The following is a 15,574-nucleotide window of genomic DNA, read 5'->3' on the forward strand; positions in this document are numbered from 1 at the left end:
TACTATCTTCCTGACTCAAAGGTGTACCTTCCATAAGTGACAACTTTTCTGAGCTTGATAATGGTGTGAGAGAAGGTTTACAACCTTGCAGTCCTGCCTTTTTAACCAGATCAGTTGCATACTTAGCTTGAGAAAGGTGAAGTCCATTCGAATGCTTCTTTACCTCAATTCCAAGAAAGTAGTGCAAGTCTCCAAGATCCTTTAACGCAAAGTCTGCACTCAAGTCCTTTAACAGTCCTTTAATTGCTTCATCAGATGAACTAGTTACAATTATATCATCAACATAGATGAGAACAAATATGCATGTATTGGATCTGCTATAGATGAACAATGACGTGTCTGACTTAGAGGGGATAAATCCAAGTGTTTGCATCTTGTGACAAAGACGTGAGTACCACGCCCTTGGAGCTTGCTTCAATCCATATAATGCTTTATCAAGTTCGCACACATAGGAGGGAGTTTTCTTACTTTCAAACCCAGGAGGTTGTTTCATATACACTTCCTCTTCCAGAACACCATGAAGAAACGCGTTATGTACGTCAAGCTGCCTGAGACTCCATCCCCTGGAAACAGCAATGGACAAAACAAGACAAATGGTGGCTGCTTTTACCACAGGACTAAATGTATCCTCATAGTCTATACCATATCGCTGTTTGAAGCCTTTTGCAACTAGCCTAGCCTTATAGCGATCAATAGTTCCATCAGATCTCCCTTTGATCCGAAAAGCCCACTTACAATCAATCAAGTTTTTACCTTGCTATGGAGGAACCAAGTGCCAGGTCTTGTTTTTCTTTAATGCCATGTATTCTTCATTCATTGCCTTCTTCCACTTATCATCACGAAGTGCTGCATCAAGAGTCGCTGGCTCATTTGGTTCTCCTGTGGAACAGACCAAGCCATATTTGGTTACATGTTTATAATTTAAAGGCTGAATTAAACCTTGTTGGAGCCGTGTTCGTCGCGAAGGAGGAGCTACAGAGTCCGCAGCCACAGAGGATCCGGAGGGCTGCATGGATGGATCAGCAACAGATCCCGAGGGGGATCCTGCCGCGGACCCAGTAGCAGGTGCAGCAGCAGCCTCAGTCAGCGCGGGGCTGGCCGGATCTTCTGTGGTCGCTGGCTGAGGCGCCTCGTCACGGGTGGGTGCAGAAGATCCCAAGGCGGGAACCCGCTCATCATTGCGCGGTCCGGTCGGTTGATCAGCACCGGTGGGGCCAGCTTCAGAGACCCGCGCGGATCCGCGCCGCTGATACGTGACGGGACGGGCGCCGTACCGCGTGCTGCCTGGAGGGACCCGCATGTCGGGGAGGGCCCACGTGTCGGTGGTGGAGACGCGTGCATCTGGCGGGGCGGCGCGCATGCCTGCACCTGGCGTCCCTGCACCACTAGATTCCGAGGAGGATCTGGTCAGTGGCTGCGCTGTCGATCCCGAGGCGGATCTGATCTGCTGCTGCGCTGTCGATTCCAAGTGGGATCTGTCCCCTGGCGCGTTGTCTCCTGCCACAGGACACATGAAATATGGCCCGGATTTTTCACCTTATTGATTATTTGCTTCACAATTTTCTCCTGTTTCATCAACACAAAGCTCATGCATGTCATTAGATGAGTTAGTCAACGAATGATCATCAATATTTAGTCCCCCTTTGTCAAAACTAGTGAGATGGGGGGGTAGGAGGAGAATTTCTTCTCGAAGTAGTGCACCGGCGTTTGGGTGGAGATCGGCAAATGGAAACTTGGTTTCATCAAAAACGACATCACGGGAGATGTACACTCGCCCGGTGGAAACATCTAAGCACTTGGCACCTTTGTGCTGTGCGCTATAACCAAGAAATACACACTGTTTTGATCGAAACATGAGCTTGCGGTTGTTGTAGGGACGAAGGTTAGGCCAACATGCACACCCAAATACACGAAGGGACTTATAGTCTGGTTTGGTGTGGAGAAGTCTTTCTATCGGAGTTTCATTATGAATAACACGACTAGGGAGCATGTTGATGATATGGACTACGGTTGAAAACGCTTCATCCCAGAATTTTAGAGGCATGGATGCGCCGGCTAGAAGGGCAAGGCCAACCTCGACAATATGTCGATGCTTGCGTTCTACTGACCCGTTTTGCTGGTGAGCATGAGGACATGACACTTGATGTGAGACACCAAGTGTTTGGAAGAAGGAGTTTAACTTTTCGTACTCCCCTCCCCAGTCTAACTGGACAGCGATGATTTTGCTGTCAAATTTTCGCTCAACAAGAGCTTGAAAGTTTTTGAACACTTGAAACACATCAGACCGTTTCTTTAAAAGATAGATCCAAGAAAATTTGCTAAAATCATCGATGAAGCTAACATAATAAGTGTGTCTGCCAACAGAAGTAGGGGCAGGACCCCAAACATCAGAAAAGATCAATTGTAGTGGTTTGGTAGAAACACTGCTAGAAATAGGGTAAGGCAACTGATGACTTTTAGCTTTCTGACATGAATCACAAATTGTCTCATTATGACGCTCACCAACAAACGGGAGATTATTTTTCCTAAGTAATTTTTCAACTAAAGAAAAAGATGCATGTCCTAAACGATCATGCCATCGTGTGGACGAGAGCTTGATAGCACCACAAGCATATTTATTTGGTCTTCGAAACTCCAGAATCAACGGATAGAGGCCACCAACGCATCTACCTCGATAGAGAACCGTCCTCGTTGCCTGATCCTTGATAAAAAAGAAGTAAGGGTGAAATTCAAGAAATACATGATTATCAAGGGCAATTCGATGGACAGAAAGAAGACTCTTGTTGGCACTAGGAACATGCAGAATTTTCCTAAGATGAATATTACGATGAGGGGTATGAAATATTGAGTGACCAAAGTGACGTATACTCATACCTTCTCCACTGGCAGTATGGATTTGATCCTTGCCGCGATATTTCTCCTTCATGGTTACTTTTTCGAGCTCATTGGTGATGTGGTTGGTAGCACCACTGTCAACATACCAGTTCGTGTCAACACCATATGAGCCATCAGCCGCCGCAGCGACCTTTTCTTCATCTTGGGAGTCATAGTCGTCCTCCTCATACCTGTACCAGCAATCTTTTGCTGTATGCCCGACCTTGCCGCAGATCTGGCACTTAGGGGTGTCCGGACGGTTCCTGCCACCGCCACCAGCACCGCGTCCGCGACGTCCTCGGCCACCAGATTGGGGTGGCGCAGCGCCACGGTTGCTGCCGCCGGACCTGCCCTTGTTGCGAGAGGAGCCACGGGAGCGAGAGCCGCCACCCCGCCCGCGAGTGGCCGCATTCGCGGATGATTTGAAGCCGCCTCCACCGGCCCCCTGGAAGTGAGCCATGCGCTGATCAAAATTGGATAACATGGCAAAGAGTTCATCAAGGGTTACCCCGGTCACGCGAGCGTCGAGGGCAGACACCAGAGGCTGATAGTCGGCGTCGAGCCCATGGATAATGTAGGAGGCGAGTTCGTCGTCGGGGATCGCCTTGCCTGCGGCGGCTAGCTCATCGGCATAGCCGCGCATGGTGGCGAAGTAGGAGGCAACGGAGAGACTCCCCTTTTGCGCGTTGATGAGGGACGTTCGTATGTTGTTGATGCGGCTGGCAAACTGAGACGAGAACATCCCAGCGAGCGTCGTCCAGAGCGCGCCCGCGGTGGTGACCGTGGTCACCGTGAGCAGCACCTCACGCGTCAGGTTGTTCAGCAGGTATCCCAGAACCTGCTGATCCTCCCGGACCCAGATTGGGTGGAGAGGGTTGGGCGTTGACGAAACCTCCTTGCCGTCCTTGGTGGTGACGAGGAATTTCGCCGGCTCCGGCTGGGTGCCGTCGACGTAGCCGTAGACACCGGCGCCGCGCAGCTGAGGGATGACTTGCATGCGCCATAGCACATAATTTGTGCGGGTTAGCTTCTCGGTAACTTGGCTATTGAGGCTGGTTTGGGATGCGCCGGAGGTGGAAGACATGGCTAGGGCTAGATGGAGTTTGCAGGGAGCTTTGATGGGAAAAGGATAGCTCTGACTACCATGTGCGAATAGCTGGAAACGTCTTGCCTGTTGAGGCCGACGGGTACGTGTTAATATAGGCGGGGCGCACCTCCCATACAGCGCATACAAAGTAGTTTGGATACAGGAGATATTCAGGGAGAAGATAGAACTTGAAGAGAAAGAAACAACTCATGTATATCTATCCTATATCTATCCTAACTACCTCCAGGTGCGGGTCAAGAATGACACTCCAATATACGCCAATGTATACCGTACCAATATAACAGCATGTTTGACATATTTTACATAAAAAACCAGCACGTCGCCCTCGCGCGAGTGTTGAATCAGTCGTGTGAAAATTATGTGTGACATTTCTATGCCCAATATGTGTCGGGGCGCCGCCGCTGCTCCGTGCCTGCCACAACATCAACCACCACTAGCCCTCATGTTTCTGCATTGTCTGCACCACGGGCGTGGTAGCCCGTGCAGCCACCTCAAGCGTCCTTCATCGCCCATGCCTATGTCCCCTGTGTGACGCGGGATCCGCCTCATCGGGCGAGGAAACTGGCACCTCGGCTGCCATCTCACACATGTCGGCATGCACCTGGGTGTGCGGTGAGCACAATGCATTTTCCCAACAGGACATCTTTCTTTAGCAAACTTTATGTTTTTACAATGATAGTTTGCAAGATAGTGGTACTATCGTAACGTATTGTAGTGTCTACTGGTGACATAGTTTTTAGTAGCCATGGTGACATCATGTGATCCTTATGAGCAGAACTACCATGACAAGCATACGGGTCAATAGAATCCAGAAAGTTGCATTTTATTTGCTCTATTAAAAAATGGATTCAATTTCAATGAAAATCGTTAACTGGACTCCCATGATTGCGGTGGTGTATTATTCTGCAAAAAGTAGTTTTGTCGCCTTTTAATGTTTTCATTCACATATGTGGTCATATATGTTGCCTCACATGATGCGAGTTATCAGCCATGTAGACGTAGTTCTTATCTTTCTTTTCATCACACTTTTGACCAATTAATTAGCTTTCGTTGCATCATACACATATCTGGATAATGAATAAAATGATGTACCTTTTGGATTACTTCTTCACCAACATATGTTCCACTCTACATTTGTCTTTTGGATTACTTCTTCACCAATTTATGTTCCACTCTACATTTATATCAGGAAAAATAGTTGTCTATAGGGACCTTGTATATAGTGGTTTTAGTAGGCATGGGTGTTTGCATTTTTCTATTTTCTACCCGTTGCAACACACGGGCCCTTTTGCTAGGTATGTAGAAAGCTTTGGTATTAGTAACTAAAGTATTCACAGCGCAGGCATTGGAATACTGATGTATTAAATTACTATAGTTTCAAAAAAAATATGTTGTATCTGTTTGGCTATGGCAAGTATCAATGTGAATTTTTTATTCTTGCAGTTGCCACACTGGTATTTTAAGTTGTTTTTATTGCAGAAATAATATTCAATTTAGAGACACAGACATAGCAGAGGCGACCATGTTGTATCCAAGGTGGCATCCCCACATCATTCAAATTCCTTTTCTCTGTGATGCATAGATGAACTTAATTTGGCAGGTGTAGAGTGGTCGGCAGAGGATATTACTATTGTGGCATGGGTTAACTTCATATATACAAGTGCAGTGTTACCTTTAGAAATTTCATGGAAGTATTTGCTGGTGTTTTCTCGCTCCTGATTGTAGTCAATCCTTACGAAGGATGGTGTATGGACTGGCAGCTGTCACGTTCAACTCAACAAGTTTATTTTTTGAAGTTTTAATCATGTATGGACTGGCAGCTGTCACGTTCAACTCAACAAGTTTATTTTTTGAAGTTTTAATCATTGCCTTGCGTAGGTGCGGTTCAATGATAACTCGCCTAAGGATTGACCATGTTTGAATGTAACTCGCCTAAGGATTGACCACGTTTGAATCCACAGATGACGTGGATCTATGGGGTCTTTAGCCATGTTTATCAGACTAGCATCGTTTGATTTTTTTCTTCCGTTGCAATGCACGGACTTTTTTGTTAATCTCTACCTCTCTATTTACTATACTAATAAAATATAAACCAGTCGTACGTCGTCTGCACTTTTGCAGAAAAGCCCCTTCAGTTTTGGTAATTCAATCCGCAATCCTATTTTAAGTGGGTATGTGAGAAAACGCTTCATTTTTACATAAAACCCCTGCATTTGTTACAATTCTACCCACGGTCCTTAATTAAACTGCTTCACCACCGGGCACCACCACCGCTCGCTTATCCATTTGCCTTCTCCACCGCCGGGCACGGGCCGCAGCTTGCCGCCGGCTTCCCGCAGAAGCCAAGGAAGGGGTGATGCGTCCCGGCGGAAAAAAAGGAAGGAGGGAAGTGACTAGGAGGCGGGGTCGGCCTGCTGGTTTGCCGGGGCTGGAGAGGCTCGTGGTAGGGAGCTCCTCTCCTCTGCTTCGGGTGCGAGGCGGCCGAAGCGCTCGGGCTGCAGAGCTGCGGGGCGGGGCCCGAAGGGTGGCGCGGGCGCTGGATGGGACTTGGTGTAGGTCTCTGGCGAGATGGGGATGGCGTGGAGGGGGTCTGGACGCCGGCGGATCCTTGGCCGGCGGCGCTCGGGCATCGGGCGGCCATGGCCGTCTCTCTGTAGAAAAAGAGAGAGCTCTTAGAGAAGAAGCACGGGGGAGAGAAGAGAGGTGGAGGAAGAAGGGGAGGGCTCACCGACGGCGCAGAGGAGGACGCCCGAATGAGGAAGCGGCAGGTCGTCGTCCTCCACATCGCCCAGCGCGCGGCTTCTCCGGGCGCGGAACTGCCGCAGCTGTTGCTGCTGGCCAGACACCCGTAGCCGCGCACTCACCTGCGGCGAACGGAGGTGGGAGAGGGAGAGTGCCCTGGCTGGCAGGGAGGGGAGGAAGAAGGGAGAGGAGTGGTGGTGGAGGAGCAAGGCAGTGAGAGGATGTGGTTGGACGAGGCATGTGGCCTCTCGCAGTCAACGCGAGCCGCGAGCAAAGGAAGAAGCGAGAATGAGCGACGCGGGATCGGCCGAACCTCTGGGGCATGGCGCAGGTGGCGAAGGCTACGCAGTCTGAATCAGGTCGTAGGCAAGGCTTCTGGCCTGATCCGGAGCACGGGGCCGACGGCCAGATCAGGACGAGGCAGAGGAGCTCCAAGAGCCTTGGCGGCCTCTGGGTTCATCGCCGATTAGGGGGTGCTGCGCTGGCCAGCCACCACGGCCCCGCGCACGTGCAGCTCTTGGCTAGATTGGATGGAGAAGAAGAAGAGGACCAGCGCTGGATTAGGATGAGCGGAGGAATTGGCGATCTGGATAAAAGAAGGAGAGGAGTGGCGATGAGATAAGGCACGCAGTGGGCGGTCAGTGATTTTCTTTAATGAAATGGAATGAGATTGGTCTTGTACCGGCCAGAAGCTACTGGATGCACGCATGCTAGCACCGAATTTTCATTTTCCGGAAGAGCACCGATTAATACTTGATGATGTTTGTTGTTAGTACATACTCCTTCTGTCCTAAAATAACTCGCAATACAATTTTATACACAATTTTGTATTTCCCTGTTTCTAAATTTAAGTCCTTTTAGAAATTTTAATACGGACTACATATGCATGTATAGACATATTTTAGAGTGTATTTTCACTCATTTTGGTCTATATGTAATCCATATTGAATCGTTAAAAAGACTTATATTTAGGAACAGAGGGAGTATTGTTATTTTTTTTAACCAATAAGACTTTATTCCTCAAATAATATCCAAGTCATTTACAATGAAGTGAGAAATAAAGTCAAGGATAAACGATTTTCAGAAAATAGAAGATTTATCACTAAAGGATTTGTGTGCTAATTTGTGTGCCACCTCATTCGTCTCGCGGAAGCAATGTGAGTATTCAACACTAGCAAAATCCAGAGCTAGCTGCTTACACTCTGCCACCATAACCGCATCAAGTCCAGCATGAGCATCCGGATTTTGTACTGATTTAACCACAAAGTTGTTGTCTGATTCAATTAAGATCTTATTGCATCCGATCTTCCCCGCTAAGTATAGGGAGTATTGTTAGTTAGTACAATGTCGAGACACTTATTTTAAGATGGATGGAGTATAATAATTAAAAGTGAATGAAATACTGAAAATAAATATTTCTTAATGGAGAATATATTTGAAGCTCGCCGGTACTTGCTAACCATCAAGATATTCCTCAACTATGTATGTCATCGATGTCATCAGTAAGATAGGAAGGAGAGCGAGGGATGAAGAATAGAGAGAGTGCGACAACAATGCTTCTTGCTCGCACCATGTTTCGCCCCGCACGACAGCTGGGAGAAGGAGCACTACCCTCCGTTGTACCATGTGTCCCACGGCTCTGCATCCCCTAATCCTGATACTCATCGAGGCCCGGTGATAATGTCCAGGGAAGTGGTCATGTTGGCATGGAGAGTGTGCTCCTACTGTTGACGGCACAACAAAAGTGTCGCAAGTATTGTAAATTCTTTACTTTCTGGTCATCATATTTTTAAAATGAGAAAGCATAAATATGAATTAATGTTAATAGGGATTGTGAGATATAGGGATGAAGATATGATTTGTTTGAAACTGTTACAGGTATGCCAATGATGTACAATTACTTTTGTATCGAAGCGGTGGCCGCTGTAATTATTTTTACATAGGGTTGTTAAATAACAACTTATTACACACAATTCAACTTCTTTAGAGCGAGTTGAAGAAGTAGGTTTTATTAGTAGAAAAAAGATTATGAGCTTTTGAAATACAATGAGATCTTCATAAAGTGGATATTTATGAGTTTCACAAGCAATTTAATTGGAAAATCTTATTTTCACCATGATAGGTAAACACTTGAATACCATATGAACTCTGAGATTTATTCTATACCCGATGCAATGCACGGGCATTTTTTGCTAGTTTTATTTTTTATAATATATAATATATAATCTTTCCCTAATAATAAAGCACGGATTGACTCCGTGGGTTCACCGTCACAATACGCTTCTTTCTGTGAATTTACGCTTTCAGTTTGAATTTTAAACACATACGCGAGGTGGTACTAAAATAAAGTTCCCATATATTAGCTCTTTTTGCTCAAGCACCCACGATCGGTTTCCCAGGAACGATCGATCCTTCTTGACCGATGCCTGGTCAAATTGTTCTGGCCCATGCAGCCCAATGAAGCCTGACAAAAAACGGCCACACAAAAAAAGTTGCTATTATGAGGACTCGAACACGGGTTGCAAGAAAAGTGCACAGATCGAGCGTCCAACTCAGCTGGTCCATCCTATGCTTAGAGTAACAAGGATTAGCTCTCTTAGTCTATCAGAGGATTTTCAGTCGCCAGGTCACATTATTCCGGCCCACCTTGCCGAAGGAAGCTACACAAGCGAACGGGCGAAGCTGGCCCACAGCCCGGTGTAAAAAAGTATTCGATGGTGGGTTGAATCAAACTCTGAACTGCATGTACGATAACCAGTGTCGCTACCAACTGACATAGCTCATGGTGTATTTTCCTTAAAAAGAACTCATGGTGTATTATATTTAGGCTGTTGATTCACCTTTTAAATAGTCCCATACCGCTCTCTTAAACCCAATCTTTATAATTTATATACATCTTCAAATTTTCTCGATATCAAGAAGCCGTCTCGGGACCCAATATAGAAGGAAATAAGTCCTTCCATAATAAAAGATAAGGAAGGAAAGAGGGAAAAATAAAGAATGCAAGAGGGAGGGACTTCATGTTTCTTGACAGAATAAAGAAGGGAGGAGAGAAAAATAAGGGAGGAAAGAGGGCAGGGATTTCATATGGAAAGATGAGGGATTTCACATGTCGCATGGCAGAATAAGGAAGGAAACAGGGCGGCGATTTCATGTGTAGACAGAGAAAAAAATGGAAAGTGGAAGCTGTCCCATATAATTAAGTAAGGAAGGAAAATACAGAAAACTAAAAAAGGAAAGAGAGGGAGGGTCTCCAAATGGGGGATATAATGGCACTAAACGTCTCCGTCCATGGATAGCAACGGCATCAGGCAGGTTGAACTACTTTTTATATCTAAATTGTTGACGTCAAATTATAACTCAAAATCAAATTATGTTGGAATTGTTTAACATGCACAAAAAAAATACTATGTCTAAATCACAATAAACAGGATTCATTCTATGTTGGTTATGTACAATATTTTTCTGAGAACAAAACAAATTTTTGCTCTTAATTTTCTGCTCGACCAGCTAGCGCCCGTCACAAACTCTTACAATCCTTCTAATAAAAATAATGTTGATCACCAAAGCACAAGCAGTCGTACTCCCTGCTGTGTGCAACACAAACTCCACACTTTACTTTGTTCTATTAGCCAACGATGGAGGATCTTTGTACAATGCTCCTAATATCATTGCCCCGCAAAAAATGCTTCTAATATCATTACCCCGCAAAAAATGCTTCTTATATCATTGGACACAAATAGTGCTATGCTACCCAGTTCCTAAACCTAGCCCACACTGGTTCATGAAAATCTTTGTTGCCTCCATAGTGAAGCAAGAATGCTATACTAAGGGCCCGTCCAGAAGTGCTCTGGCTTCCCAAACGAGCCAGCTTCTCCACGAGCCAGCGCTAGCTAGCTTCTCGCGGGAGCCAGCGATCGTTCGGCTGTAGAAAATGCTTTGCCGCCCCCTGTAGCGAGAAAAACGGTTCGCCGCGCCCTGTAGCGAGAGGAAAGTGCTTCAAGGAGGCACTTCGGGAGGGCATTCCATGTAATATCCAGCAACTCCCACTTCTTGTTTTCCAGGAGCCGGGCGATCATAGCTTCTGTTTTTTGCACCGCGGGCCGAGCGGATTCCGGGAGCAGGCTTCTAGAAGCTGCGGCGTTCGGCCAGCTCCTCGCCCGCTTCCGGATGCAGCCTAAGACTTTACTATTTTTATTATAGTGTGATATTTTTGGGGCATCACTGCATCACCGAGCAACGCCAACAAATACGTGAAGAGATACTTGCGACCAGGTAGATATTTCTGTGATTTAAATTGCACACACCTACAGTACACTTATAAATTCCTTTTGTTGTTATGTTTTTGCACAACACATCTTTTCATGTTGTTTCTCATGTGGTAGTGTGGAAGATTTCAAAGAGTTTACTAATGTCACCATGTCTGGCAGTCGGTCGTGGGAGGAGGAGGACATGTCTGGCAGTCGGTCATGGGAGGAGGAGGAGAGGGAAGGGTCTTGAGCTATTGGGTTTAGGAAGTATGGTTTTTTTCTTCTACCGTTGCAATGCAAATATATAAAGCACGAATTGAGTTTTCGGGTTCACCGTCGCGGAGTTTTTGCAGAGAAGCCCCCGTATGTTTTAGTATTTGACCCGCAGTCCTATTTTAAGTGACCATCAGAGAAAACGTTTCGTTTTTACATAAAGAACCCTGCATTTTTTGTATTCGGCCCGCGATCCTTTTATGGTGCAAAAACGGGTGCGCCCGAACCAGGAAGCTCGGCGCCACGCCAGGCGCTCGCCCCGACCCCGCCTTCCTCCGCCGCCTCGCCGCATCTGCCGGCCTCACCGGAGATCACCGCCGCCGCGACCAGGTCACGTCGCTGCACCTGCCTTCTCCTCATCCCTCTCATTCCTTCCTCCCTCTCACCATCTCTCTCTCCCTCTCATTGCAGCGCCGCCATGGCCGCCCCGAGCTTCGCCGGCAGCCGCGTCGCCTGCCTCCGGCCACGGCTCTGGCGGGATCCAGCCGCCCCTGCCCGGATCCGCATCCTCCGCTCCGCCGTGCCCCCGATCCGGCCACCACCAAGCCTCCCGCACTGATCCGCCCGTCCACCGGCCTCCCCCTGCTCGATTCGGTTTGACGAGCGAAGTTAAATGTCTTGTGGTGTCGAGGATAATAGTTTTTTTAGCCCCCGCATGGTGAGTTGAGGAGGTTCTATTTAGTTTTTGATCTGTCGCGAGCGATTCCTGTATGGAATTGGTAGATCTTTGTGAAAATTCGTACATATCTCAGTGCTCTGCGTTCTACTCCTGTATGGAGTACTTGTTACTGTCGCTTTAGTCCTTTCATTCTTTGATCCTTAAATGTGAGTTGCTGCGGTGAATTAGCAGCTCATTGGTGAATCCATGAATCGGCGGTGATGAATTAGCAACTTGATCTCTGAACTTCAGGTAAGTTCACGTGGACACTATATCAATCCTGATGCACAATTTATTCTTATTTATTCAATTCCAATCGGCATCTTCTCTGTCGTAACAATATATGGTTTTGCCTAGAAGGATGGTACCAAAAAAGAGTGAATCCACCATCTTCTTTGAATGCCACATTGTGAAACCTTTTCATCTCTGGCTGATCTGTCTTTGCCCACCCTTACTCCTCGATGCGCCTCCGTGTAGATGACTAAGCTATTTATTCTGTTTATTTGCAGGTGATTTGATGCGGCTGGTTCCGGGTTCTGTGCTCTTCTGAAGGTGAACACATGCCAGGAAGGAAAGCTTGTCTGGTCGTGGCGCGGCATAGGATGGATTGATGGTTGCTTCCTTTCGAACCACACAAACCCCTTCTAGCATGGTCGAGATGATCAAAATGGAGGAGGATATCAGTATGTGGCTGTTTGTTTCCTTGGTACTGAAATGCTATCAAGCAGCTGGCTTCAGTGGCGGAGCTTCCTGTAGACCAACAGACACCACAAGACATCATAATGACCTGAAGCTCCGTTGGTGAGGAGCATTGCCGCTGCTGCAGGTTAGGGAGGAGGGTCGGGGCAACCACGAATTCCGTCCTGCACTGCTTCAACACCGGCCTATTCTAGCATGAATCTTCTACCGTAAGGTATTTTCTTGTGCACTTGGATGCTTGTACCAATATTTAATGCTTTTCGTTCATGAAATTGAGCACTAGCTGGTCAAACTATAGGTTTACTTCATGTTTCTTCCCTTGGTAATTTACAAATCTTTCCTGTATTGATAATCTGGTCCTAAATTTCGTTTGAAATTGAGGGGATGTGATTTTCAGCCCTCAAGCAAAAAAGTGATTGAGGGTTCTAGCTATACGACGAAATTAATTTCAGCAGTTTAAGTTTTCACTACACTTTTTGCAAACACTGGTTAAATTTTATTTTGCTAAGAAGACCTCACATGCTTGAGGTTGAGGTTAATTTCCTGTCTTCGAAATTATGATATAAGGATTTTATGCTGGTGTTTAAGTCAGCACAGCCTCTTCTTATTTTTTTTGTGTTTTTAACCTATACATGTGCAGCTGCAGAATTTGCCACTGACATCACATATATATGCAGGATTTGATGCAGCAAGGGCCATTTGTTTGACAGAAATAGAGTTGTTACCGCAAGAGGTACAAATCAAGGACCGAGGAGGGACGAGTGCGGATTTGATCTAAGTTGGGTTACTTTCTATGAATAGATGGTGTGATTGCTTTGTCATTTCATTTAATTAATAGACAATTGATGAGGCAATTGGAAGAATCGAGCAGCAATTTTACTACAGATCTGCGCCATTGATCTGGTCATCTCTGTCAGTAGCAAGTTGCATAAGAAAGGGTGGTGGCGTTGCAGAGGCGTGAATGAAAAAGTTAGTCTGGGATACAATTATAATTGTGAGTCCCTCAATTATAGAGCGGATCCAGGTGAAAGATGTAGGTGGTGTGTGGATTGAACTCTAGATCGGGAACCTGCAGTACTAGATGGACGATAACTATGCTTACAATTGTTGATCGAGAACTGTGAGGTATGTGCCTGTCCCTCTTCCACCCATATCAACATGTAATTTTGTAAGAAGCTAATTTAGTATAGCAAGAACATCATGTTTTAGACACAGACTGCAGATCGATGTACTTTGTCCGTCTTTCCTTCACCAAAGCATGCGTTGTGAGATCATGATTACTACCAGGTACAACATTGCAATTTATTTTCCAGAATGTTCCTTGAACACACTCCCAAGTTCCCAACCATCAGCAATTATAGTCTCCTCAATTCGGATGCATAGGAATGCAACTTTTATCCGAATGTGCAACAAAAGCATGTTGTTTGTATCTGTTGACCATTGAAATCCCAAGACCAATGCATGGAGAAGTAGCCTGTGAACCCTAAGTTATTTATTGAGAAATTAAACCACATATTTGACTACTTATTGATCTCCGATCTCTATAAATTATCCTTAATCTGTTTTTTGTGAAGACAGTGGATGAGAAAGAAACAGTATCCAGGACCGTGTACTATACTAACATTGTAATTATGGGTCCATGCCACCTATTTCTATTTTGAAGCTGTTCTTTTAGGAACAGATGATTACACATGAAGTAATGTTTTCCATGACTATGTACTATACTAACATTAGAAATTATGGGTCCATGCTAGGTATTTATATTTTGAAGCAATTCCGTCAGGAACAGATGATCACACAATAACTTTTGATAAATCCTTTTTACCTAGCTTCTGATTTCTATTATCAGAAACAGATTGTCTGTTCTTACAGGAAACATCTACAAACAGCCGTTATTCGTTATTGTGCTCTTCCATGTTGCGCCGCTGACAAGAGGATGGAGGGTTTTAGTCGTCGTCGCGGAGAAGAAGGGTAACCACCAAGCAGGAGAGAGGGAGGAAAGCTATGCCCGTTCGCTGGAAGCCAGGCAACCCAGCGCCATCGTCGAGGAGAGCGAGGAGGGGCTAGATTGTGCCGCCATAGAGGTGAGCTATGAGGGGCTGCGGCATCCCTGCATAGGAGGGGGAGAGAAGCCGCCACCACACCAGGTGATTCACTGATTCTACTTGAAACTCCTCGGAGCTTGCACCAGGCTCAAGCGTGAGTCCACTGATCTTCATATTCAGGCTGCAACATTTTCTGAATTTTAAGTTTGGCTGAAGATGCTCTTACTCGTACACTAGATCAACTGTACAAATTGCTCTAAATGTACTGCTTGACTGCTTGTCTTTATTTTAATCATTTTCTTTGGCAGCTCTAAATTTTTAGTTTGGCTCATTGTCTTTCTCTGGTGTACAAATGCTTTCAATTTTTAGTTTGGCTCGTTGTCTCTTCAGAAATCTGAAGAAAACTATACTGTGGAAGGATGGCAATATTATTTGCTGCTTCTCATCAATTGTTCGGTTCATTCCTTGCATAAACTCTAGCTTTGTTTCTGCTCATGTCTATGCAATGCAAGTATACATGATAGCTTTTCTGCAATGTTGTTTTATTCAGTAAGTGTTCTTTTTCAGTGGCTGTTGTTTGTATTTTTAACTGGCTAAAAAACTGATGTTTGTCTTTCTAATGGCTGAAAACGGCAAGTCTAAATCATGGTTTTTGTTCAGATGCACTGGATGCCTTAGACGTCTGTACCCTTGGGTTGTTTTCGAATCGAAACTGCCTTGCATACGATGATTTTTCATACGATTTCGTACGACAAGACACAGGCACGTTTCCCGAGATTTGGACCCACACCACCAGATGAGTCTGGTCATACAAAAAATCGTACGGATTTCTATCGTACGTATAGCAGCTCTCTTTTCGAAGAATGACAATTAATGTCCGGGCGCATGTTACAACGTGACTTGGCATGGCAAGCACTAGATCCCA

The 15,574-nt window shown here is 45.8% G+C and overlaps 1 long non-coding RNA gene and 1 other non-coding gene across 11 annotated transcripts; both read left to right on the top strand.

Annotated features, from left to right (window-relative positions):
• The first annotated feature begins 11,425 nt into the window (after window positions 1-11,425).
• LOC125539907 lies at window positions 11,426-14,964 on the top strand. 10 transcript variants are annotated; one of them, XR_007297091.1, is made up of 5 exons: window positions 11,443-12,157; window positions 12,415-12,818; window positions 13,282-13,729; window positions 13,820-13,891; window positions 14,460-14,964. It is a non-coding gene; the product is annotated as an uncharacterized LOC125539907 (long non-coding RNA). The 10 variants fall into 10 exon arrangements; XR_007297090.1 differs by having other exon boundaries at window positions 14,477-14,964; XR_007297086.1 differs by lacking the exons at window positions 13,820-13,891; window positions 14,460-14,964 and having other exon boundaries at window positions 11,430-11,577; window positions 11,659-12,157; window positions 13,282-13,816.
• On the top strand, window positions 12,129-12,193 carry LOC125541955. The gene has a single exon (XR_007297745.1). It is a non-coding gene; the product is annotated as a small nucleolar RNA snoR101 (small nucleolar RNA).
• Window positions 14,965-15,574: the final 610 nt, after the last annotated feature.

Source organism: Triticum urartu, chromosome 2 (genome assembly GCF_003073215.2).
Source record: "Triticum urartu cultivar G1812 chromosome 2, Tu2.1, whole genome shotgun sequence".
NCBI lineage: Eukaryota > Viridiplantae > Streptophyta > Magnoliopsida > Poales > Poaceae > Triticum > Triticum urartu.